At 39.1% G+C, this 26,970-nt stretch overlaps 1 protein-coding gene across 2 annotated transcripts in view; it reads left to right on the top strand.

Moving 5' to 3' along the window:
• Positions 1-26,970, top strand: part of Atg3 (Autophagy-related protein 3) — a 423,862-nt gene that overhangs the window by 131,316 nt on the left and 265,576 nt on the right. The gene's annotated exons all lie outside the window — the stretch shown is intronic.

Below are 26,970 nucleotides of genomic sequence, written 5' to 3' on the forward strand. Positions count from 1 at the left end.
CACAAGAAGAAGCTGAACACTGCTGAAGAGCAACATAAGAATTCTTGTCTCCCACCTGCAAAGTTTCATGCCCATGAGATAGTGTAGAAACTGATGAAAAAAGAACATCTCTAATGTCATTATATAGTGGACAATCAAATAAAATATGGCTCCAATTTTCATTTTCTCAACATTGACAAGCTTCTGTCCTAGAAAGACCAAAACGACGTAGTTTTTTGTTAAGAGATTCATGTCCCATTAAAAGGAAGGATGTATATAAGTCTAAAGAGAACCAAACAGGTTTCTACTTAACACAAAAGGTCACCTCAGGGAAGAAAGTCCTAGTAACAGATCACACAGATGACATATCCCGGCGGGTCTGCCACAGATTTATCATTTCATTCCACAAGTGATTACGTTCTTGCTTAACATCTGAATGAATATCCAGAACCAAACCCATAAATTTGGTTGATATTTGTTTTTTTAACCTATAACAAAAACCTCTATAAGCTACATGAAGGTCTAATGGCAATACACCTGCAAGAACTTGTAGTGCAGAAGTTGAAATGGTACAACAAGCTCTTAACATACATAATAATATTTTACATTGCATAATAGCCAACTTTGAGCAAAATATAACAGTAATAACCCTGTGAAACCATACACCTGCAGCATAAATGGCCATAGGAAGGAATATGACATTATAATAGATTCTCATGGTACATCTAGAAAGTCCCCAATCTGAACAAGAAATTTTTACAATAGCACCAGTGAATCTTCTGATCTTTGTTATTACAAAAATGATAGACAAAATTATAAGCTTGTGTCTATTGTAATCCCAGATAATTTATTTTCAGAGACAAGTGGAATCCTGGTATTATTAATCTTCACTAAAGGGGTTCATTGAGGGTTTAAATGTGATCCAAAGATCATCATTTTAGTCTTAGACGAACTTATTGTCAATTTATTGTCCATTGAAATAAATTTTGTAAAACATCATTGGCATTACTTTCGATAGCAGATTTAGATGAACCATGAATTAAGATAGTAACATCGTCAACATAAGCGATGATTTTAGTACCACTAAAAAAACAATGGGAAATCCAATCTTGTAACACTGTATTCCATATAAGAGGCCAAGGCCCCAAGGTAGACCCCAAGATTCTTAGAGATAACGATAGGTTCAGTCTAGTGGACTAGTGGCCGGTCTGAAATCACTGTTTTAGAGCTGTATCCTCGAAATGTAAGGAAGGTTGAATCTCGCCATGATGTCCATCATAATCTCCAAAAACATCAATCACACTGTGTGATGGAAGAGATGGGAGAGGGCTTGCCAGAGTTTTGCTTTGGACTAAACATGGGTTCTACCATTTCAAGACTCCAATAAGCAAAGTCATGGTATTGCACCAATTGATGAGAGTCATATACCACCAAGTATCACCTGTTAACACAGAGGGGGCAGCATTAATGCATGTGTTGTGGATGTGGACGGTACACCTCAAACCCTTCTTACATTGGTTTGCACTTGTGCATTCACCTCCAATATACTAGGTGCTATATTTCAGGACTTGCACATAGGGGTTATACTCAGGGTTGCTAAGAGTTCCACCATTACAAAGGTGTAAACAGAGGATTTCATTGTTGAACAACTGGGATTCACTGAAATTTGGTCCACTTTATATGCCAGACAGCTGAACATCAGTTCTATTAGAACTTTAGCTATTCAGGTAACATTCTAAAAATACTGCATATGGAATAGCAATATATTTACACACAATTTATTGGTTTTGAACAAATTAAAAATCAGTTATCACAAGCTAATGTAAATGTAGAAATATACTTCTGATCTGATATACTATATTTATATTTTATAACACAATTTATATTTTTAAACTTTTAAATATTTCTGTTGATTTAATATCATTATACTGTATAGAGAAATGGCTTAAAATGAGTCATAAACACAGGTCATGCACACCATTTAAAATTATTTACATTATAATCTAACCCAGAGCAACGTATCAACTCTGTGGTACTACACTGACAGTGGTAGAGAATGAAAGGGACCTGGGGGTGGTTGTGCAGGCAGATATGAAGTTTTCTGAGCAGTGCAGACGGGCTGCAAGAGTAGCTCATGGTGTATTGTCGATGATATATAGGAATTTTTCTAGCAGGGATAAGAAAGTGATTATTCCAATGGTCAGACCACACCTAGAGTACTGTATACAGGTCTGGAGGCCTCATTTCAAGAAGGATGTAGAGATGCTGGAACGAGTACAGAGAAGGGCAACAAGATTAGTGAATGGAACAAAGGGGTGCTGTTAAAAAGAAAGGCTTAAGTTTTGCCAATTACAGTGTCTGGAGACTAGGCACCGGCGAGGTGATCTGATAGAGGTGTATAAAGCCTTGAATGGTTTAAGCATGCTCAATGCTGATGGGATTCTTCCTCTTGCTCAAAATAATCACCTGAGAGGGCATAAATTCAAATTGAGAAAAGACATGTAGGATAGACGTGAGGAAATTTGCCTTTAGCCAGCGGGTGGTTGGTTGGTGGAATAAACTTCCATCCCTTGTTGTGCAAGTTGATATCCTAAATAAGTTTAAAGCTCAGCTGGACAGGTATTTCGAATGAACAGAGGGGTGAAGTGGAAGTGGTTATTTTTTATTTATGTATTTATTTTTTTTTATTTTTTTATTTATTTATGTATTTATTTTATTTATTATTTGTTTTATTTGGCTGATGCTGCATAAGCTTGCTTTCTTGCATCAAATGCGTCTACTAATGCTAATGCGGAGTCACTAGTGCTCTGTTTTTATAGCCCCAATTAAGAGTGCTAAGAAGGAGACACCTGTGCTGGTGCCAGATAATAGTGATTTAATAATAAAAGACTTTGAAGTAATCATTTAGTTTCACCTAAAGTTCTCCCAATAGTGCAGTGCAGAATGGCATTGTGCTACTAAATTGAGCTATTCTGCACAGCTCAGGTTTTATCTGTGATGTACAGGTAGTAGGGACAAAGAAGTAATTATTCCATCATATAAAGCTTGGTTAGTTTTCCTACGTTTTGAGTGTTCTTTACAGATTTTGAATCCTTATTTAAGGAAATAGTAGTAGTAATGAGTGATGCAAGAAAGCTTATGTAGCATCAGCCAAAAAAAAAAAAAAAAAAAAAAAAAACAATTTCGCACATAACCTCAAAAAGTTTGTCCAGTTCCTCCTTAGCCGGGTGGGTAAAGTGCCTGCCTGGCAACCCAAAGGTCGCGGGTTCAATTCCCGCCTCGGGCTTGGGTCAAAGTACTGCAAAAACCTTGGGAGGTGCATTATGGCCACAGAAGTCTGCACCAAAAAAAAAAAAAAAAGTTCCTCCTTGAATTTATTTACGCTATCAACTTCCACAACAACAGATCGAAGTTTGTTCCCACAGTTAACCACCTGCTGCTAAAGGCTAATTTCTGCACATCTATTTTACAACTCTCTTTCCTCAATTTGAATTTATGCCCCCTCAGGTTCTTAATCTCAGCAAGCGGAAGAATTCAGCATGCTCAACCCATTCAAGGCCTTATACACCTCAATCAGATTACCCTGCAGGTGCCTAGTCTCCAGCCGCTGCAATTTGCAGAACTTAAGGCTTTCTTGGTAAGAGGACCCCTTCATTCCCCTCACCAGTCTTGTTGCCCTTCTCAGTACATGCTCAAGTAACTCTACATCCTTCCTAAAATGAGGCCTCATTTTCCCTACTAGCAAAATTTCTGTATATCATTGACAATATCCTATGACCTGCTCTGGCAGTCTGTCTGCATTGCTCAGAAAACTTCATATATGACTGCACAATTACTCCCAGAACTTTTTCATTTTCTGCCACCCTAAGTGTAGTACCACACAGTTGGTACATTTCTCTTCGGTTATTGCTACCCATATGCGTACTGCATATGGGTAGCAATAACCTAAGTACTTTGCATGTGGGTAGCAAATGTTAAACTCCAGTTGCCACTTCTCAGCCGATCTGCCCAAATTTTCCAGATCCTATTGCAGTAGCACACTGCCATTACTGTCATTAACAACCCTGCCAACCTTTGTATCATCTGCAACTTCGACATTCAGCCTGATATACCTTCATCAATATCATTGATAAATATACAAAACAGTGGGCCAACACCAAACCCTGGGGGACTCCACTAATAACATTAGTCCATGAAGAGCAGTGTCCATTGATTACCACTCTGTCTTCTCTCACACAACCACCCTTTTATCCATTGTAGCAATTTATCCTTAATACCATACTGCTCCAATTTGTACAGTAATCTTCCATGCACAACAGTGTCAAAAGCTTTCCTGAAATCCAAGTACAGTCAGACCTCTCTTTAATGAACTTCCATATAGTGAATTTTTCTATGCAGTGAACTTCTTTGATTACCCCTTGGTCATTACATTGAAAATAGTTTCTTTATAACGAAGGAAATTTCCATACAATGAACTTATTTCGAGAGACCTGAGTACTCATTGTTCTCACCTCTGGCCTTTAGGCAATAGACCTGATGTTGTAGAAAGCACAAATGAAGAGCTAAAAGGATTAAGAATTAAACCCTGCAGGAGGAAACTGGCTAACTGCTGCACGTGGTAGAAAGAGATGAAAGGTTTTGGGAGAGACCTTTGCCCAGCAGTCATTCAGCAATGGCTAAAAAGTAGTAGTAAAACCTATACAACCTATACATTACTGCACCGAGAAGTTGTGCTTGTCAACTGCTGCTGAGTCCACAGCCACTGGCAAAGATTAAGGCATATTCCTGATGCAGACATTTGCTCCGGTCAACCTGTTTTCTACTGTATGCATCCTAATTAGAAAATTAGGAGTGGGTGATTTTCCTTTATCCTGGAAATTCATCTGTTGTTTCGAAGAAATGAGTCCACAAGTTCACTAAATTTCACCTGTCTCTGTTTACATGGTAGGTACAAGTAGTCCCTAAATCAGTTTGTTTTAGCTGCCGTGCAAGTAACCTTACAGTGTCCTTGAGTGTAGTGTGAAAAAGTGTAAGTGCTCAACAGCATAGATCTGGGCGTAAAAAAAAAATATAAAATAAAATAAAAAAGAAATTGCTTTAAAATTTGTATTCCTGCCAATAGTGTGTTAACCATTCTGAAAAACTGTGTTTTGATTTTCACACTGTTTGAGGAAATGGGACCCACTCGGAATCAAGCAAAATTATGACTTTGTGAAGATGTAGATGAGGCAGTTTTTAAGTGGATGAAGTTGATTCGAGACCAAAACGTGCTGATATCAGGGCCATTAATAAAAGAAAAGCTGTGGAGTATTCATCTTCTCTGGGGCATAAAACATTCCATGGCAGTTATGGCTGGCTGAGCAAATTTAAAGAGCACCATGGCTTACTGTAAAAAGCTATTTCTGCTGAAAGTGAAGTTAGCATTAGCATTAGTACAGGCATATGATGCAAGAAAGCAAGCTTATTCAGCATCAGCCAAAAAAAAAAAAAAAAAAACCACTTCCACTTCACCCCTCTGTTCGTTCAAAATACCTATCCAGCTGAGCCTTAAACTTATTTAGGCTATCAACTTCCACGACAAGGGAAGTTGATAGCCTAAATAAGACAACAATAAAAGGTTAGTTACCACAAACCTTTTATTGTTGATAATAAATGAAAATACCAAATAAAATAAAACTGATTTTATTAAGCTTAAATTGTATCTTTTCATTTCACATGACGTTATTTGCAGATCCACCTTCAGCTCCATGGAGCTAATGACGAATTATTATTTTATTTATTTATTTTTTTGTTTTTAAGATTTCTAAAAATTTCGTATTATTTTTTTGTTACATGTATAAAACAAGCTCATGGAGAAAACTACTATAATGATCATGGCAAAGCAGTTAATTTTTGGTATCTCTTATTTTTGTTCGCAGTTTGTGATTTTACATGCATTTATTGTACAGTTTTAAATAATATTTGAGAGATAATAAACTTTTATTTGTTAATGAAACATCATATTCATAAATTGTATTCATCATATTCTTAAAAAACATACAAATGGGGATCAAATTCATTAAAAAATGCAAACACACATATATATATATTTTTTTTTTGTCATGTATAGTTTTTTACCTTCTCATTTTAAAAGCAAACAGTGATCGTCTGTAAAAAAAGCTGTATCCCACCTTCTGGAACATTCTGCTTTGTAGTCACTAATACCATACAATTTATGGGAGAAAAGTAAACTTATTTTAAAAATTGCAAAAAGCGTATAAAAACTGCATACATTTTATACAAAATAGTTCTCCTTCCAGTTTTTTATATTTATCTTCTTATTATTACTAAAACCCCATAAACTAAGTATTTAAAAGCTTAGTTTAGCCATGTACTGCAAAGAAGCCAGAGGCTTTTGCTACTAGGCAAAAAATAAAATAAAAATGAATACAGTGGACATTGCTTGTTGGGATCACTTGGGGAAGCAGCTTAATTGAGAACAATAACCAGTGACACAAGAATGTAGCTGTTATCGGTGCCATTATAACCAGCAGTGGCTGTTTGTTTGAAGATAGAATTTTTTTTTTTTTTTTTTCCCTCGGATCTTGTATTTACAAGATTCTTCACAAAATTTCCTATAACTCCGTTGACTGTATATTTAGATTTAAAAGTTGGGGGTGCTGCAGTTCCGCAGTGCCTACCACCGAGCCACCGGTTTTCAATATGTAACTAGAAAAGCAAAAATAACAAATACAGTCATAATGAACACCTGGAAAAAGTTTTGCCATGAGCTGTGAAGCAAATTTCGTTTTGCGGATTTTTTATTTCCATGAAATGCAAATGACACAGCCTGTAGATGATACTTTCCCTTTAGAAAGCAGCAAAGATTTAACTAATATAAAGATGAATAGAAATAAATACTAATTTTCAAAGCATATAGATAAACTCATAAACTCTGTTGCTGATAGAATTGAAGTTCAGCCCAGTTCAATTTGGCGACACTTATTAAACACCATGGAGGTGTACAAAGAAGCATCGTAAATATTACTTAGATGGATAGACAAAATGATTATATTGCAACGTTTCACCAAGTGTTTTTCTGTGTAGTGAAGGTACAGCCATCTGAAATGCAAATCTAATTTTTCAAAAAAATAAAATTCCTAAATAATAAATAAATTTGATAAACTGTGGACTTTGTTTGGTGGCCAGTAGACTTTCTATCATGAGTATGACCATGGTTTTTCTTTGCGGCAGTTAAAGGGCTGGCTGCCAGAAAGAAATGTAGAGATACGAAGCTACGAATGGAATTTTTGAAAACTTTAAGCAAAATATTGTTTTGACTTTATTGGAATTCAGTGCTATTCAGATTAGAAGTTTTGCTTCAAATTGAAATTGCTTAGTTTTGTCAAAAAAAAAGAAATAAAGGGAGAGAGAGAGAGAGAGAGAGAGAGAGAGAGAGAGAGAGAGAGAGAGAGAGAGAGAGAGAGAGAATCTTAAAAAGTCTGGATTCCAGCTCATTCTGTTTTTTGGATAAACAGAATAAAAACCTGTATAAAAAAAATTTAAAAAATAAGCAACATATATATTGCCATCCTCCTCCTCTCATTGATACCTCTGGAGGTAACTTATTTGTGTAAATAGATATCTCAGTGGATAACTGAAAACTTCCTATAATACAGTCTAAATCTCTTTCCCTGTAATTTCAATTCATGGATTCTAGTTCTGGAATCAGTGAACTGAAAATTTTACCTTCATTCATTTTACTATAACCTCTCAGTGCTTTATCGATTCCATATGATTCCATTCCATTGTCTCTTATCTTCCAAGGTGCCTTGCTCTATCTTGCTCTGCAGTCCACATATTTAAAGACTTTCATCATACGGTTGTCTTTTAGCAGTTTTTGCCATGTGAGCTTGCCCGTCTTTGGACCCTTTTAAGATGCTCCCTTTACTGGAATAATTTACCCGTGTGTATAGGTACTTATGTGAAGAGGATGCTTTGCCACCTTGCTGTCTTCAGGTGGCACTGGAGTCATTCAGACCAAATTTCAGTGTATTTCGGTAATTCTGCAACAAACCTTGTTTATTCACAAAAGCGAAGCTCAACCAAACCAAAGCGATGTATTTTGAGGTCATGAGGCAAGATCTAGTATTCCTTGCATTTTGAGGATATGGCACTAGAATAGTTTTCACAGGTTATGGGCTACATAGTCCACTGAAGAGAACCAATTGGTAATTCATTCAGGGACATCCAGATCAAATAATGTATAGTCTCACTGCCTTGATACTGCTAGTTAGTGACTGGAAGGTGTCCACTTAGGGTGTGCAGGGGCATTCTCGAGACTACGTTATGTCAGGGAGCTAGGTATGTACTTACTATGTGTTATGGCACATCCAAATATTTCAGTAATTCATATATGACTCTTCCCACCCCCAGTACTTACACTTTATCTACTGAATATATCATAAATAGTCAAACTAATAGAATAATCTTATGTGAGAAAAGGTGTAAACCTCCCAAAACTTCCTCATTCATTTCACAAATATACTTGTTCTTAGATCCAATTTCAATGGTGTCCTTTCTGGCAGAATCCTGATTATTGGTTGCTTCAACCACAACCAATCTCAGTTTTCATTTTTTTTACTTCAAAGGCATTGTGTGTGTGTGTGTGTGTGTGTGTGTGTGTGTGTGTGTGTGTGTGTGTGTGTGTGTGTGTGTGTGTGTGTGTGTGTGTGTGGTGGTGATATTCCTTGTTTGAGACTTTCTAATTTAAAATCTCCTCTAACTTAAAATCTTCCTATTGAAATTCAGTATTATTCCAATACTGAATTTCAATAGGCTACCTTTAGCTGCCTTTCTTTCAGACTTGTCTTTCTCCAATCTCACTTTCCTAAGCGTGAGGTAATTTTCCTTGGTCATTGTAATGTTCACAACTGCAGTTGGCTTCATTTTTCTAGTTACATGGACAGCAGGTCATGATGTAGAGGTATTTTCATTTATTTACCAAAAAATCCGAGATTCACAGCAAGACAAATTAGCATTACGACGAGAGGCATATGATGCAAGCTTCTGCAGCATCAGCCAGGGAAAAAAAAAAAAAAAAACTGCTCCTATTTCACCCCTCCATTCATTCCAAATACCTGTCCAGCTTAGCTTTAAATTTATTTAGCCTATCAACTTCCACAACAAAAGATGGAAGTCTGTTCCATCAATCAACTACCCGCTGGCTAAAGGCAGACTTCTGCACATCTATCCTACAACTGTCTCTCCTCAATTTGAATTTATGCCCTCTCAGGTGATTATTCTGAGCAAGAGGAAGAATCCCATCAGCATCGAGCATGCTCAAACCATTCAAGACTTTATACAACTCAATCAGATCATCTTGCAGGATCATTTTGCAGATTACAGTGTTTCCAGACACTGTAATCTGCAAAACTTAGGGATGCTCTTACAAAGAAAGGCTTTTATTCCATTCACTAATCTTGTTGCCCTTCTCTGCACTCGTTCCAACAGCTCTACATCCTTCTTAAAATGAGACTTCTGGGCCTGTATACAGTACTCAAGGTGTGACTTGACAATTGCCTTATACAAGGTGACATCACCTCCTTATCCCAGCTAGAAAAATTCCTGTATATCATTGACAAGACATCATGAGATACTCTTGCAGACCATCTGCACTGCTCAGAGAACTTCATATTGCCTGCACAGTTATCCCCAGGTCCTTTTCATTCTCTACCACTATCAGTGTAGTACCACAGAGTTGATATGTTACTCTGGGGTTACTGCTTCCCATATGTAGTACTTTACATTTGTCAAGGTTAAACTTCATTTGTTACCTCTCAGCCCATCTGCTCAGCTTTTCTAGATCCTGTTGCAGCAACATAGTCATTAGTGTCCTTGGGTGAACAACCCCTAAATTTCACATAGTCTGCAAACTTGGACATTAAGCCTGATATACCATCATTAATATCATTTATAAATACAGAAAATAACACTGAACCCTGAGGGACTCAACTAATAGCATTAGTCCACGAAGAGCAATGTCCATTGATTACCACTTTCTGTCTTCCCCCACTCAACATCCCTTTATCCATAGCAGCAATTTGCCTCCAATGCCACACTGCTCCAATCTGTTCAGCAGTCTTCCATGCGCAACAGTATATCAAAAGCCTTTCTAAGATCCAAATATATGATATCAAAGATATTCCCTGCATCCAGTTCCTTTGTGTCCACATCATAGTATCCAATCAAATTGGTCAGACAAGACTTCCCCTTAACAAAACGCCAACCGGGCTAGCCGAGTGGGTAAAGTACCTGCCCGGCAACCCAAAGGTCGCGGGTTCGATTCCCGCCTCGGGCTTGGATCAAAGTACTGCAAAAACCTTGGGAGGTGCAATATGGCCACAGAAGCCGATGCGCGAACAACTACCAAATCAAAAAAAAAAAAAAAAAAATCTTAACCATGCTGTGTTTGAGCCATAACTGAAATCTTGTCTAGATGATCCTGCAATGCTTCTTTAACCAGTGCCTCCATTAATTTACCTGGAACAGAAGTTAAACTAACAGGTCTATAATTACTTGTTTTGTCCTTTGATCCTCCTTTGTGAATTTTGGTCACATTTGCATATATCCAGTCCAGGGTACCTCCCACGAGCCTAAGGAAGCTCACATTCTCAATTAAGGCTAAGGGTTTGCTTACTTTATTTACTGCATCCTTTAATATAACTGGATAGATCCCATCCACCCAAGGTGCCTTCTTATGTTTATCTTCAACAATTTCTCCTCCACTTTCCTCTTTCTTGCCAACCAGGATAGCCGGGTGGGTAAAGTGCCTGCCTGGCAACCCAAAGGTCGCGGGTTCGATTTCCATCTCTGGCTTGGATCAAAGTACTGAAAAAACGTTGGGAGGTGCATTATGGCCACAGAAGCCTATGTGCCAACAACTACAAAAAAAGAAAAAAAACTTTCCTCTCAGTTTACAAAATCATTACAAAATCATCTAACTCACTGCCAGAGTTTAATTCACATCTGGTATTCCCTTCCATGAATTACTTCTCATGTGTATATGTAGATGCAATATACTCATTTAGTTTGTTATCCACCTGAACAGGATCATCAACAGTTGAGCCATCGATATCGAGTGGACCAATCTGATTAATCACTTTCCTTCTAGAGTTTACATAAGTATATAACTGTTTGCTGTTTTTCTTTGCATCCTTCTCAAAAATTTCTCATAATCTGCCTTTGCCTGCCTAACCTTGTTTGTGACTTGGTTACAGACCAGCTTATATCTATCATAGGCTTATATGTCAACTATTAATTTTTATGTATCCCATGCATTTTTCTTCTCTTGCACATGTCTCATTTGTTCATTTGACATTCATTTAGGCCTAAAACTTAAACAGTATTTCTTAGTTGGTATGTAAAGCCTATTAGCTTCCAAGATTAATTCTTTGAATGCTTCCCATTTTGAATTTGCTGCTGGTACCATCATCAGTTGGTCCCACCGTATAGAATTTAAATACTGTCTCAGACCTCTGTAGTTGCCTTTACGAAAGCAAAAACCCTTCCCTTTACCCCTGATGGTAGTTACCTCTTTGAGTAAATCTCACTTCAGCACACTGTGATCACTGCCACTTAGTGGTTTCTTTATCTGCACATTCTTAATGCATGAAGAATCACTACTGATAATCAGATCAAGTATATTACTCCCTCCAGTTGCCTCCCGAACATGCTGATGTAGAAAACAATCATCCATTAAATTCACAGATGCCTTGCTAGTGTGCGAGTGACCAACTCACAAATCCCAATCAAAATCTGGGAAATTAAAATCTCCCATTATAAGACTCTCCGATTTACTAGCCCGCTCCGTTTCCCTGTACAGTTTTTTTTATTATACTCATCAAAATCATTAGGCCTATAACACACTCTTACTCTCAATTTTGATCTCCCAGTGCTTATGTCACATCAAACTGATTTGACACTACACTGCACTGTCAGCGATGTCAACTGGCTGCTCTTCCTTGGATTTTCTGTGTTTTTTAACTTATAGCATAGCCCCTCCTCCTTTCTTATCCTGTTTATCCTTCCTGTACACATTGTACTCCCCAGATTCCAGTTCTGCATTCCTTATATCTGTGGGACACCACATCTTTGATATCCGAACAATATCTGCTTTTGATATTTTGACCAACACCTCAAATTATCAAATTTTTTTACTAAACTCCTAGCATTGGTGTACATGAAAGTATACATGCACCTGTTCCTACTGTTAGCTACCCCAACACAACCAATGTGTTTACTTGTACCGCAATGACTCCCAGCAGTCTCTGAAAGCCCCTGCATCTTGTTTTGCAGGCTGCTGCTCATTCCAATAGAAGCAGCGTAAGAATCATTTTCACCTCTGCCAGCGGCTACTGCTATTCTATTAGTTGATGTATCTCCCCCCCTCCCAATCTAGCAGTTTTCCAACCGACCTAACACTGCCTCTATAGCATCAGCAAATATTTTTGCACCCTTTTTCATTTAAATGTATCTCATCCCTGTAGTAGCAGTCTCTACTGTTAACAAGCTCAGAGCAGGCTGAGAAAAATTCTACCCCTTGAGCCTTGCACAGTCTCTCCAGGGCTGAATTGATTGACAAGGCTCTTATCGTATACCCCTCCTATCGTGTTTTGGGCAGAATTGCAAACAATTTCATTTTCAACCCTAATTCACGGCTTTTTTTCAACAGTAACCTGTACTTTTAAGGAATTCGACCGGTTTCTTATTCTTAATATCATTAGTGCCAACGTGTACAACAATATCACCTTTTGTGCCCTTAAAAGATGATATCTGCTCTACAATGTCTTCAACCTTTTCCCCTGGCAGACATACCCTGGTTTTTTCATACAAATATCATTGTATGAAAGTTTTGAGTATGCAATGATTTGGTGCATGACAATTTGATGTATGCAACAGTTTGTTGTATGGGACAATTTGGCGTATGCGACAATTAGTGCATCACAGTTTTCAATTTGAGACAATTCAGTGAATGATATTCAAATGTTTTTGACAATTTTGTTAAAATTCAATTCATCGCTGTGACAATTTGGTGCATACGTGACAGTTTGATATATCCCACAGAGATCAGAAATTAACATTAGTAGAGGCATGGGATGCAGCAAAGCAAGCTTATACAGCATCAACCAAAAAAAAAAACAAAAACAAACTTCCCATTTCACCCATCCATTGACTCCAAATTTTTGTCTAGTTCTGCCTTGAATTTATTTAAATTGTTCAACTCCTACAACTACAGATAGAAGGTTTTTCCGGCAATCAACCACATGCTGGCTAAAGACAAATGTCCGCAGATCTATTCTACAACTGTCTTTTCTCACTTGAAATCTATGCCCATTAACATTGAGCCTGCTCAAACCATTCAAGGCCTTGTACACCTTTATCAGATCACCTTGCAGGAGCCTAATCTCCAGATCCTGCAACTTACAGAATTTACATCTCTCTCCTGGTAAGAGAACCAATTTCTTCCCCTCACCAAGGAGCCTCCGTAGCCAGGTGGGCAGAAGCAGCAGTGTGGAGCACACGCTTCTTGATTAGACCGGGGTTCGAGCCCGTGACCACCAAATACGGAGGATGCAGAAAGGTCAGGGAATGACCACTGCATATCCCCGGAGCAATATGGCCTTTGTTGCTAATGCTCCTAAAAACTAAATAACAAAATAACCTCTCACCAATTAGCATTAGCATTAGTAGAGGTATTTGATGCAAGAAAGCAAGCTTATGCAGCATCAGCCCAAAAAAAAAAAAAAAAAAAAAACCACTTCCACTTCACCCCTCTGTTTGTTCAAAATACCTGTCCAGCTGAGCTTTAAACTTATTTAGGCTATCAACTTCCATGACAAGGGATGGAAGTCTGTTCCACCAACCAACCACTCGCTGGCTAAAGGCAAATTTCCGCACGTCTATCCTACATCTGTCTTTCCTCAATTTGAATTTATGCCCTCTCAGGTGATTATTCTGAGCGAGAGAAAGAATCCCATCAGCATTGAGCATGCTCAAACCATTCAATGCTTTATACACCTCTATCAGATCACCTCGCTGGTGCCTAGTCTCCAGACACTGTAATTTGCAAAAGTTAAGCCTTTCTTCGTAAGAGCACCCCTTTGTTCCATTCACTAATCTTGTTGCCCTTCTCTGTACTCGTTCCAGCAGCTCTACATCCTTCTTGAAATGAGGCCTCCAGACCTGTATACAGTACTCTAGGTGTGGCCTGACCATTGCCTTATACAAGGGAATAATCACCTCCTTATCCCTGCTAGAAAAATTCCTATATATCATTGACAATACACCATGAGCTACTCTTGCAGCCCATCTGCACTGCTCAGAGAACTTCATATCTGCCTGCACAACCACCCCCCAGGTCCCTTTCATTCTCTACCACTGTCAGTGTAGTACCACAGAGTTGATACATTGCTCTGGGGTTGCTGTTTCCCATGTGTAGTACTTTACATTTGTCAATGTTAAACTTCATTTGCCACCTCTCAGCCCATCTGCTCAACCTTTCCAGATCCTGTTGCAGCAGCATAGTGTCAGTACTGTCCTTGGCAACCCTGCCTACCTTTGTATCGTCTGCAAACTTCGACATTAAGCTTGATATACCATCATCAATATCATTTATGAATACAGAAAACAATAATGGACCCAACACTGAGCCCTGAGGGACTCCACTAATAACATTAGTCCACGACGAGCAATGCCCATTGATTACCACTCTCTTTCTTCTCCCCCTCAGCCACCCCTTTATCCACAGCAGCAAGTTGCCTCCAATTTGTGCAGCAGTCTTCCATGTGCAACAGTATCAAAAGCCTTTCTAAGATCCAAGTATATAATATCAAAGTTATTCCCTGCATCCAGTTCCTTTGTGACTGCATCATAGTATCCAATCAAATTGGTCAGGCAAGACTTCCCCTTAACAAAACCATGCTGTGTCCGAGCTATAACTGAAGTCTTGTCTAGATGATCCTGCAGTGCTTCTTTAACCAGTGCCTCCATTAATTTTCCTGGAACAGCAGTTAAACTCACAGATCTGTAATTACTTGTGTAAGCCTTTGATCCTCATTTGTGAATTGGGGTCACATTTGCACATCTCCAGTCTGTGGGTACCTCCCCCGAGTCCAAGAAAGCTCTCATAATTATGGCTAAGGGTTTGCTTACTTCCTCTGCTGCCTCCTTTAATATAACTGGATAGATCCCATCCACCCCGGGTGCCTTTCTTGTGTTTATCTTCAACAATTTCTCCTCCACTTTACTCTCAGTTATTACAAGATTCTCTAGCTTACTGCTAGAGTTGAATACACTAGTGAATGTCGAGGCAAAATATTCATTTAGTTTGTTAGCTACCTGAGCAGGATCATCAACAGTTGACCCATCGATATCAATCTTGTTACCCTTCTGTGTACTCATTCCAGCAGCTCTACATCCTTCCTAAAATGAGGCCTCCAGACTTGTGTACAGTACTCAAGGTGTGGCCTGACCATTGCCTTACACAAGGGGATAATCACCTTATCCCTTCTAGAAAAATTCCTGTATATCATTGACAAGACACAATGAGCTACTCTTGCCGACAATCTGTACTGCTCAGAAAACTTCATATCTGGCTGCACAATTCTCCCCAGGTCCTTTTCATTATCTATCAGCTTGAGTGTAGTACCACACAGTTGCTACGTTACTGTGGGGCTATTGCTACCCATATGCAGTACCTGACATTTGTCAATGTTAAAGTTCAGTTGCCCCCCTCTCAGCCCATCTCAACATTTCTAGATCCTCTTGCAGTAGTGAACTGTCGTTAATGTCCTTAACAACCCTACTAACGTTAAGCCTGATATACCTTCCTTCATCAATATCATTAATAAATACAGAAAACAACGATGGATCCAAAACTGAACCCTGGGGCACTCCACTAATAACATTAGTCCACAAGGAGCAGTTTCCATTGACTTACCCCTCTGTCGACTCAACCATCCCTTTATCCATAGCAGCATTTTGCCTTTAATTACATACTGTTCCAGTTTGTACAATAGTCTTCCTTCTGAAACAGTTTCAAAAGCTTTGCTGAAATCCAACTATATGATATCAATATTACTTTTAGCATCCAGTTCCTTTGAGACCACATCATAGTATCAGTATCCAATTAAATTGGTCAGTTTCCCATAACAAACCCATGGTGCGTCCAAGCTAGAACTGAAGTCTTGTCTAGATGAACCTGCAGTGCCTTAATTAAAGCCCCAAGAACATAAGGTAAACTAACAGGTCTGTAATTACTTGTGTCACCCTTTGATCCTCCTTTGTAAATTGGTGTCACATTTGCACATCTCCAGAACATGGGTACCACTCCTGAGTCCATGGAAGCTCTCATAATTATGGCTAAGGATTCGCTTACTTCCGTTGCTGCATCCTTTAATATTATAACTGGAAAGATAATATCCACCCCAGGTGCTTTTTTTATGTTTATCTTCAACAACTTCTCCTCCCCTTTGGTCTCAGTTATTAAAAAATTATTTAACTCACTAGCATAGTTTAATACACCTCTGGTATTCTCCTCCCTGAATAACTGCTTATGTGAAAATTTTTAGATATAAAATACCCATTTGGTTTGTTAGCTATCTGAGCAGGACCATCAACAGTTGAACCATTAATATAAAGTGGACCAATCTGATTCACCCCCCTTCCTTCTAGAGTACAAAAGTAAAGAACTCTGTGCTGTTTTTCTTTGCATCCTTTACGAAACATTTCTCATAATCTGCCTTTGCCTGCCTAACATCCTTTGTGAGTTGGTTATTGGCCAACTTATATCTTCCATCGGCTTCTGTGTTACCTCTTAATTTTTATATATCCCGTGCATTTTACTTCTCTGGCACATGGCTCATTAGTTCATCTGACATCCATTTAGGCCTAAAGCTTGAACAATATTTTTTGGTTGGTATGAAAAGCCTAGTAGCTACCAAGATTAATTCTTTGAATGGTTTCCATTTAGAATTTGCTGTTGGTAACATCATAAGTTGGTCTCACTGTATAAACTTTAGAAACTGTCTCAGACCTCCATAGTCACCATTACGAAAGCAAAAATCCTTCCCTTTATACCTGATGGTAGTTACTTCTTTGAGTAAATCTCACATCAGCACAGTTTGATCACTACTACTCCTAGTGGCGTCTTTATCTGCAGATTCTTAATGCATGAAGAATCACTACTGATAATCAAATCAAGAGTATTATTCCTGGTTGCCTCCTGAACATGCAGCTGTAGAAAACAGTCATCCAATAAATCCATAAAAGCTTGCTATTGTGCTACTGACCAACCTAGAAGTTCCAATCATTATCTGGGGAATTAAAATCCCCCATTATAACACAGTCTGATTTACTGCCCTAGTCTATTTCTCTGTACAGCTGTCCATTATACTGATCAGACTCATTAGGCCTATAGCACTCTCCTACTCTCAATTTTGTATTCCCAGTACACACCAAACTGACTCAACACTGCACTGACCACCCAAGTGAACTGGATGCACTTCCTTTGATTTTGTGTGTTTCTTAACTAACAGCATAACCTCTCCTCCCTTCCTGTATGCATTGTACTCCCCAAATTTCAGTTCTGCATTTGATATACCTGTATGACACCACGTCTTCGATATCCCAACAATATCTTCCTTTGATCTTTTGACCAGCACCTCAAATTCATCAAATTTATTTACTACACTCCTAGCATTGGTGTACACGCAAGTATATGTTCCCCTTGTCCTTACTCTTAGTTATGCTAACTCAGCCCATGTATTTACTTGTTCCGCGATGACTCCCAGCAGTCTCTGAATTCCTCGGCACCTTGTGTTCCAGTCTTCTTACAATAGAAGCAGTCCAATCCACCTCACGCTGCCTCAGCATCTGCAAATATTCTTACACCCTTTCTATTTAAGTGTATACCATCCCTGTAGAAGCAGTCTCTCCTGTTAAGAAGCGCAGACCAAGCTGAAAAAAATTCTACCCCATGAGCCTTGCACAATCTCTCCAGGGCTGAATTGATTGATAAGCCTCTTATCATATACACACTCTTATCAGTTCTTGGCAGAATTGCAGTCACCTTCAAATTCAACCCTAACTTGCGCCTTTTTTTTGTTCAATATTGACATGTACTTGCTATGTAATTCCGCTATTCTCCTACTCTTAATGTCATTGGTGCCAACATGTATAACAATATCACGTTTTGTGCTCTTAAAAGATGATATCTGCTGTACTGCATCATCAACTTTTGCTGCTAGCAGACATACCCTGGTCCTGTTCTACCTATCCTTTTTGCACAATATATTCCTCGTTTCCCCAGATATCACCTACAACTAGTTCCTGTGGGACCAGTGCATTCTGCCTTGGAGATTGCTGCTGTGTTGCCTGATGTTGGGAGCTGAGAGCTTGATGGGCCCCTCAATTTAAGCTCTTCTAGGGCATCTATCCTGTTCCTCAAGCTCTCATAAAGGCCCATAACAATGCTGAGATGGTGCCTCATTTCCTCACACTCCTTACATCGACATTCCAAGACATTCCTCTTGGCAATATGATGTCTCATTCCTGTTTGCTCCAGAAACATCAAACAAGCAGTACAAGCAATCACAGCCTTTGATATACCTTCATCAATATTCTTGATAAATATATAAAACAACAATGGGCCCAACACTAATAACATTATTCCATGTAGAGCAGTACCCATTGATTATCACTCTCTGTCTTCTCCCACTAAACCATCCTTTTATCCACTGTAGCAACTTGCCTTTAATGCCATTAGCATTACGATTTTTTGAGTACGAGGTTACTATGACATTGGTTAAGATTTTTCCAGCACCGGCGAACACTAAGTTTTCATTTATATTTAGTCGTCTTATTGACCTAATGGTTATTCTAAATTATTTTCTATAAGTAGCTTGATAGTTCTAGCCAAGCTTTATGGTTTATTTTGAATTCAGATAACGATTTTGAAAGTTAATACTTCGTGTCCGTAGATTTTACGTTCATAATTTGCTGCCATTGTTATACGATACGGAAAATTCGTAAGCATAAGGTTTAAATGTAAAACTAGATAGCGAAGTACGTAGCACTGTATTAGAAATCTCTTAAATTAGCATAGTATTATCTATAAAATTTATTAATCTTATTAAATTTTATTGTTAATTAAATTATGCTTAAATGAGCAGCAAAGCAGCATTCACAGAATAGCCAGAGTGCGGTGGCTCATGGGGGAACTGAAGGGCACGATTTTCCAACGCTTCGCAGTCTAAAATAATGTGCAAAATGTGAAATGTTTGCAGACTTGTCTATAACAGCACATGATCTAGACAAGGAGGATGTCTGTGTGTGATAAGTGGAGGGACTGTGAAGAAATTAGGCACCACTCAGCATTCTGATGGGCATCTGTGAGAGTCTGAGGTGTAGGGTAAATGCCCTCGAAGAAATTAATATGATGAGGGGGGCCCCTCCAGCTCTCAGCTGCCTAACTCAACGACAGAGCTCACTTCTATGCATCAGGAAACACAGCGATAATCCCCAAGGCAGAATGCGCTGGTCCCACAGGAAGTAGTTATTGTCGATGACTCTTTTGTCAGGGAGACAGGGAATATATTATGCAAAACGAATGGGTGGAACAGGATCAGGGTATGTCTGCCAGGAGCAAAAGTTGATATCTTTTGAGCAGATATCATCTTTTGAGGTCACAAATGGTGATATTGTTGTACACGTTGGCAGTAATGACCTTAAGAATAAGAGATCTGCAGATTTACTTAACAAGTAGCGGTCAGTGCTGAAAAAAGTCGCGAGTTAGGGTTAAATTTTAAAGTTTCTGCAATTCAGCCCAGACACGATAGGAGGGAGGCGCTTCGGTTGGCAGGAGCAGCAGTGCGTAGCACACGCTTCTTGATTAGACTACAGTTCGAGCCCGTGACCACCAAATACGGATGATGCTGAAAGGTCAGGGAATGACCATCGCATATCTCCTGAGCAATATGGCCCTAGAAAAACATTCAAGCTTAAAGGCAAGTAAGGCTCCTGGAGTTGATGGCATATACCCTGCGGCTTTGAAGGAGGCAGCCAGAGAGTATATTGAATCATTGAGTTAATTGTGAAGGCATCTTTGGACTCCAAAGACATTCCTTAGGATTGGAGAAGTGTGCCAACGTATCACCAATACATAAAGGCAGTTCCAAGAGTGAAGTCAACAACTACAGACTGGGTAGTCTGACTTCATTGGTAGTGATTAAATCAGTAATACAGGAACATTTAAATGGAAATGGTATTCTGAAGGGCAAACAACTTGGTTTTGTTAAGGGAAAATCTTGTTTAACTAATGTGGTAAGCTATTTTAACCCATGAGCCACATGTAGGAAACAATTGCAACATAGTTTATTTGGATTTTAGCATGGCATTTGACTCACTCCCTCATGACTGGTTACTGTATAAGCAAGAACATGTTGGGATTACTGGAAAGATTTTAAGATAGATTGCAGGGCAGAAGGCAACAGTTGTGATTTATGGATATTCTTCAGATTGCTGTAACATCAGAAGTGGGGGTCACTAAGGATCACTTCTTAGCCCACCATTTCTGATATTCATTAACAACATTGGTAAAGAGTGTGATGTCAAAATTTGCAGATGACTGAAACATTGAAAGAGTTGTTAATGATCCGTTCCAAGAAGCACTCCTTCCGGATGACTTGAACGGGCTTCAAGAATTGTCAGAAAAGTAGTGTTTTAATGCAGAGTTTTACAATTGGGAAGGCGCCTCCGTAGCCAGGTGGGAAGGAGCAGCAGTGAGTAGCACACGCTTCTTGATTAGACCGGGTTTCCAGCCCATCACCACCAAATACTGAGGATGCGGAAAGGTCAAGGAATGACCACCACATATCCCGGAGCAATATGGCCTTAGTTGCTAATGCTCCTAAAAACCAAAAAACAACAACAATTGGGAAATAGCAACTCCAAAATAACATACACTTGGTGGAATTAAAAATAGTAGATGGGATTCGTGAGTTACGATACGGGCATGTTTTATGTGTGTTATGTGAAAACATCTTTGATGAAAATCAGAGCCTTTTTAAAATCGAACATCTAGAACTGAAGTTATGAACGATGTAATGTTTTATGCTCATGCCTGCTGTTTCTTCTACCAAATCATACTTAGCATTAGCATTAGTAGAGGCATATGATGCAAGAAAGCAAGCTTATTCAGCATGAGACAAAAAAAAACAACCACTACTCCTATTTCACCCCTCCGTTCGTTCGAAATACCTGTCCAGCTGAGCCTTAAATTTGTTTAGGCTATCAACTTCAACAACAAGTGATGGAAGTCTATTCCACAAACCAACCGCCCGCTGGCTAAAGGCAAATTTCCGCACATCTATCCGACATCCGTCCTTCCTCAAATTGAATTAATGCCTTCTCAGGTGATTATTCTGAGCAAGAGGAAGAATCCTATCGGCATTGAGCATGCTCAAGCCATTCAAAGCCTTGTACACCTCTATCAGATCACCTCGCCGATGCCTAGTCTCCAGACTCTGTAATTTGCAAAACTTAAGCCTTTCTTCGTAAGAGCAACCCTTTGTTCCATTCACTAATCTTGTTGCCCTTCTCTGTACTCGTTCCAGCAGCTCTACATCCTTCTTGAAATGAGGCTTCCAGACCTGTATACAGTACTAAAGGTGTGGCCTGACCAAAGCCTTATACAAGGGAATAATCACATCCCTATCCCTGCTAGAAAAATTCCTGTATACCATTGACAAGACACCATGAGCTACTCTTGCAGCTCGTCTGCACTGCTCAGAGAACTTCATATCTGCCTGCACAATTACCCCAGGTCCTTTTCATTCTCTACCACTGTCAGCGTAGTACCACAGAGTTGGTACGTTGATCTGGGGTTACTGTTTCCCATATGTAGTACGTTACATTTGTCAATGTTAAACTTCATTTGCCACCTCTCAGCCCATCTGCTCAACCTTTCCAGATCCTGTTGTAGCAGCATAGCATCAGTAGTGTCCTTAACAACCCTGCCAACCTTTGTATCGTCTGCAAACTTGGACATTAAGCTTGATATACCATCATCTATATCATTTATAAATACAGAAAACAAAGGACCCAACACTGAACCCTGAGGAACTCCACTAATAACATTAGTCCAAGTTGAGCAGTGTCCATTGATTACCACTCTGTCTTCTGCCACTCAACCATCCCTTTATCCATAGCAGCAATTTGCCTCCAATGCCACACTGCTCCAATTTGTGCAGCAGTCTTCCATGCGCAACAGTATCAAAAGCCTTTCTAAGATCCAAATATATAATGTCAAAGTTATTCCCTGCATCCAGTTCTTTTGTGACTACATCATAGTATCCAATCAAATTGGTCAGACAAGACCTGCCCTTAACAAAACCATGCTGTGTCTGAGCTATAACTGAATTCTTGTCCAGATGATCCTGCAGTGCTTCTTTAACCAGTGCCTCCATTAATTTTCCTGGAACCGAAGTTAAACTAACAGGTCTATAATTACTTGTGTCAGCCTTTGATCCTCCTTTGTGAATTGGGGTTACATTTGCACATCTCCAGTCTAGTACCTCCCCTGAGTCCAAAGAAGCTCTCATAATTATGGCCCGGGGTTTGCTTACTTCCTTTGCTGCCTCCTTTAATATAACTGGATAGATCCCATCCACCCCGGGTGCCTTTTTTATGTTTATCATCAACAATTTCTCCTCCACTTTCCTCTCAGTTATTATAAAATCATCTAGCTGATTGCCAATGTTTACTTCACCTACGACATTCCCCTTCCTGAATAACTCCTCATGTGTGAATGTAGATGCAAAATACTCGTTTAGATTGTTAGCCACCTGAGCAGGATCCTCAACTGTTGAACCATCAACATCCAGTGGACCAATCTGATTCATCCCTTTCCTTCTTGAGTTTAAGTAGGTAAAGAACTCTTTTCTGTTTTTCTTTGCATCCTTTGCCAAGGATTTCTCATAATCTGCCTTTGCCTGCCTACTTCATCATACTTCAGTCCAAAATGATGTGACGTTTTATGCTCATGCCCACTACGTACTCTACCGAATCAATGTTTGGAAGAGATTAGTGAAATCCAAGTCGATAGCCTAATTACCTATTTGTTGAAGAGTATGCTGTCACAATCATGATTGCAACAATAGAAGTATTTGTATTGTTGCAATCCGCATTTTCGTTACATTCCATTGTTAAGTGCCGCTATAGATGTTTTCGCATCAGTAATTTTCTGAGCAGTGAAAGGGACTGAACGCCACACTGCTAAAGCTGAGCGTTCAACAATGCCGAAGTCAAATGCAGAGTATTGTCGAGAGTATTGAGCAGGCCAACCTAAGAAAATAAAGATGGAGGCTGTCATGAGTGCACAAGAATGAAAAAGACCTATTGAGATTGCATAAAAGATAAACAGAAAATCAAGCGTCGGATTTAGCATTGCCTTCAACCAGCTGTGCTGCTCCATCTAACAACAATGCCGAAGTGAGTATTAATTATGTACACCAGAACATTTCTCCAATTGCAGAGCAGTTGAGTTTAAATGATCAAGCTCCTTTTCCTTATGCCGACTACTATTTACATAAGAACACATATCAAGAGTTCGAAAGCAGATTTATGAAAAACAATTTCTGTTTTGTATGCTACATTTGCGATCGTCTATGGTTCGAAAACGACTCAAAGAAACCAACTGCTGAAGATACAACGTTGATGCGCACTGCATTTCCCAATTTTGATAACGATGGGATCCTTGTATAGAAGATAGCTATAGAGGATCACTTAAGAACAGCACCATTCAAATGCTATTGATTGTCGAATGACTTTGTCTACCCAGAAATTCCATCGCATTTGCTGAAGTTGGATTTGGTGACAGAGGCTTATATTTCCTTGCCTATTATTCATGCAAATAAGGTGACTGAGACACCTTATTTGCATGAATGCGCATATAAAATGCAAGAAAATACACAAGTTGAGCTATTTGATCGGGTTAGTAAGAAAGCAAGTGGTTAAAGAGTTGCTTCTATATTTGGCCGACACACTTCTCTATCAATTGTATCAAATCATGATAGATCGGTTATTCTTCGATGTCAGTCACGTGGAAATGTATTTAGCTAAAAATTCATTTCCATGTAACATAAGTGAAGCATTTCTGATCGAGGAAAGTCTCATCGTCCAACAGCAGACATTGTTGTGGAGCGACGATAAATATCTTAGAATTGCCCAGGAGAAACTAAAGATTGCAGAGCTTGCAGTTTGATGAGCATGCAGAGGAACTCTCCTTTCCCAGCCTGCTTGGACAGTTCAGAACATTCAGAGAGAATTTCGTGCGACTGCATTCATAATGGCAATGAGTGAGCTCACATCTAACTGATGCAGTGTTACTCCATATAATCTCTTTTACGTAGCAATGAAGATAAAGAGATTCAGAACGAGAGACTCTTTGATGGTAGCTTTCAAATACATAAGTACATTATACTAAAGTTACCCACGGGCAAGTTCAATCCAAAGAATACAGCTGTATTGAAATTTGGCCTTCCTAATTCTAAACTCTTCCTACTACTGGGCTCAACCAACATGATCTAACTGACGCAGTGTTACTCCATATCATCTCCTTTACAGAGCAATGAAAGTAATGAGATTGAGAACGAAAGACTATTTGATGGTGACTTTCAAATACATAGGTAACCGAGGGCAAGTTCAGTCCAAAGAATACAGCTGTATAAAACACAATTTGGCCTTCCTAAGGACAATTCTAAACTCGACCTACTACTTGGCTCAACGTAAGCACGATCTATTTAACATCTCGGTAAACCTACAATGGTCTTGATTCTGAGTGCCAATGAAATCGCCTAATGATGCTAACTCACTAACATTGATTTCGTACGTCATTTCCGAAATCTCAAATAACGGCATTTCCACTTTACATACATTGGCTAATGATGCTAACTCATTAACTTTGAGTTATGTCATTTCCGAAAATGACGTCAAATTACGTGTCCGCTGTACACATATTACCTAATGACACTAACACACTAACAATTATTTGGTACGTCATATCCGGAAGGATGTCATTTCCATAAGTGATGCAAAATTACGTCAAATGACTTCATTTCCGCATCGCAAAATTGTGACAAATTGGTTTTGCTATAGTCTGAAATTTAGTAGGTGCTGCCAAAGATATTTTCACATAAAAAAAAACTAATAATAAAATAAAAACCTTCTCATTTCATCCATACTTTCACTCCAAATGTTTGTCTAGGTCATTGTTAAAATTATTTAACTTAACTTCCACAACAGCAGATGGAAGTCTGTTGTTGGAAGTGTGTTCCAGAAATCTACTACACGCTAGCTAAAGGCAAACTTCTGCAAATTATTCTACAACCTTACCTCAATTTGAATCTAGGCCCCATCAGCATTGAGCCTGCTCAAAACCAATCACAGTCTTATACACCTCAAACAGATTACCTTGCAGGTGCATAGTCTCCAAACGCTACAAATTGCAGAGCTGAAGACTTCATAAGAACACCCCATTGTTTCTCTCACCAATCTTGTTGCCCTTCTCTGTACTCGTTCCAACAACTCCACATTCTTCCTAAAATCAGGCCTCCAGACCAGATGCAGTACTCAAGGTGAGGCCTGCCCATTGCATTATACAAGGGGATAATCACCTCCGTAGCCCTACTATCAAAATTCCTATATATCATTGACAAAACTTTAATCTGCTCTAACAGCCTGTCTGCATTGCTCAGCAAACTTCATATCTGACTGCACAGTTGCCCCCAGTTTTTTTTATTCTCCACTTTCCTGAATGTAGAACCACACAGTTGCACATTTCTCTTTAGTTACTGCTACCCATATGCAGTTCTTCGCATTTGTCAGTGTTAAACTTCAGTTGCCACTTCTCACCACATCTGCTTAACTTTTCTAGATTCCTCGGTGGGAATTAAAGAGACTAAAAGATTGACAGGAGTCACAGCAGAGGCGAAAGTGATTCTTGCACTTCTATTGTAATGAGCAGCAACCTAGAGGGCAAGTTGCCCGGGATTTCAAGAGCTTCTAGCAGTCATCTTGGAACAAGTAAATACATGGGCTGCATTGGGGTAACTAAGATTAAGAACAGGTGCAGGTATCCTTCATGTACACCAAGGCTAGAAGTATAGTAAATAAATTTGATGAATTTGAAGTGCTGATCAAGACATCAATGGCAGATATTATTGGGATATCAGAGACATGGTGTCACATGGATATAATCAGTGCAGAATTGGAATTTGGAGAACACAATGTGTACAGAAAGGACAGACAAGACAGGAATGGAGGAGGGGTTATGCTGTTAGTTAAGAAACATAAAATATAAGGAAGTCATCCAGTTGATGTTGCTGGACAATGAAATGTTGAGTCTGTTTGGTGTGACATAAGCACTGGGAAAGGAAAAATGAGAGTAGGTGTGTGTTATAGGCCTGATGAATCTGATGAGTATAATGAGCAATTGTGCTGAGAAATAGAATTGGCCAGTAAATCAGAATGTCTTATAATGGGGGGTTTTAACTTTCCAGATATCGACTGGAACTTGTGGGTTGGTCACTCACACACTAGCAAGACTTTTGTGGATTTATTGGATGACCGTTTTCTACAGCAACGTGTTCGAGAGGCAACCAGAGGAAGTAACACTCTTGATCTGATTATCAGCAGTGATTATTCGTGCATTAAGAATTTACAGATAAAGGAAACACTGGATGACAGTGATCACAACATACTGATATGGGAATTACTTAAAGATGTAACTGCCATCAAGGCTAAATGGAAGGGCTATTGCTTTCGTAAAGGTGACTACGGGGAACTCAGACAGTTTTTAAATTCTGTACAGTGAGATCAACTGATGATGTTACCAACGTTGAATTCTAAATTTGAAGCCTTCAGGGACTTAATTTTGGAGGCTACTAGGCTTTT

The sequence above is a fragment of the Mastigoproctus giganteus genome, chromosome 1 (genome assembly GCF_048544385.1).
Source record: "Mastigoproctus giganteus isolate SK-2022 chromosome 1, ASM4854438v1, whole genome shotgun sequence".
Classification (NCBI taxonomy): domain Eukaryota; kingdom Metazoa; phylum Arthropoda; class Arachnida; order Uropygi; family Thelyphonidae; genus Mastigoproctus; species Mastigoproctus giganteus.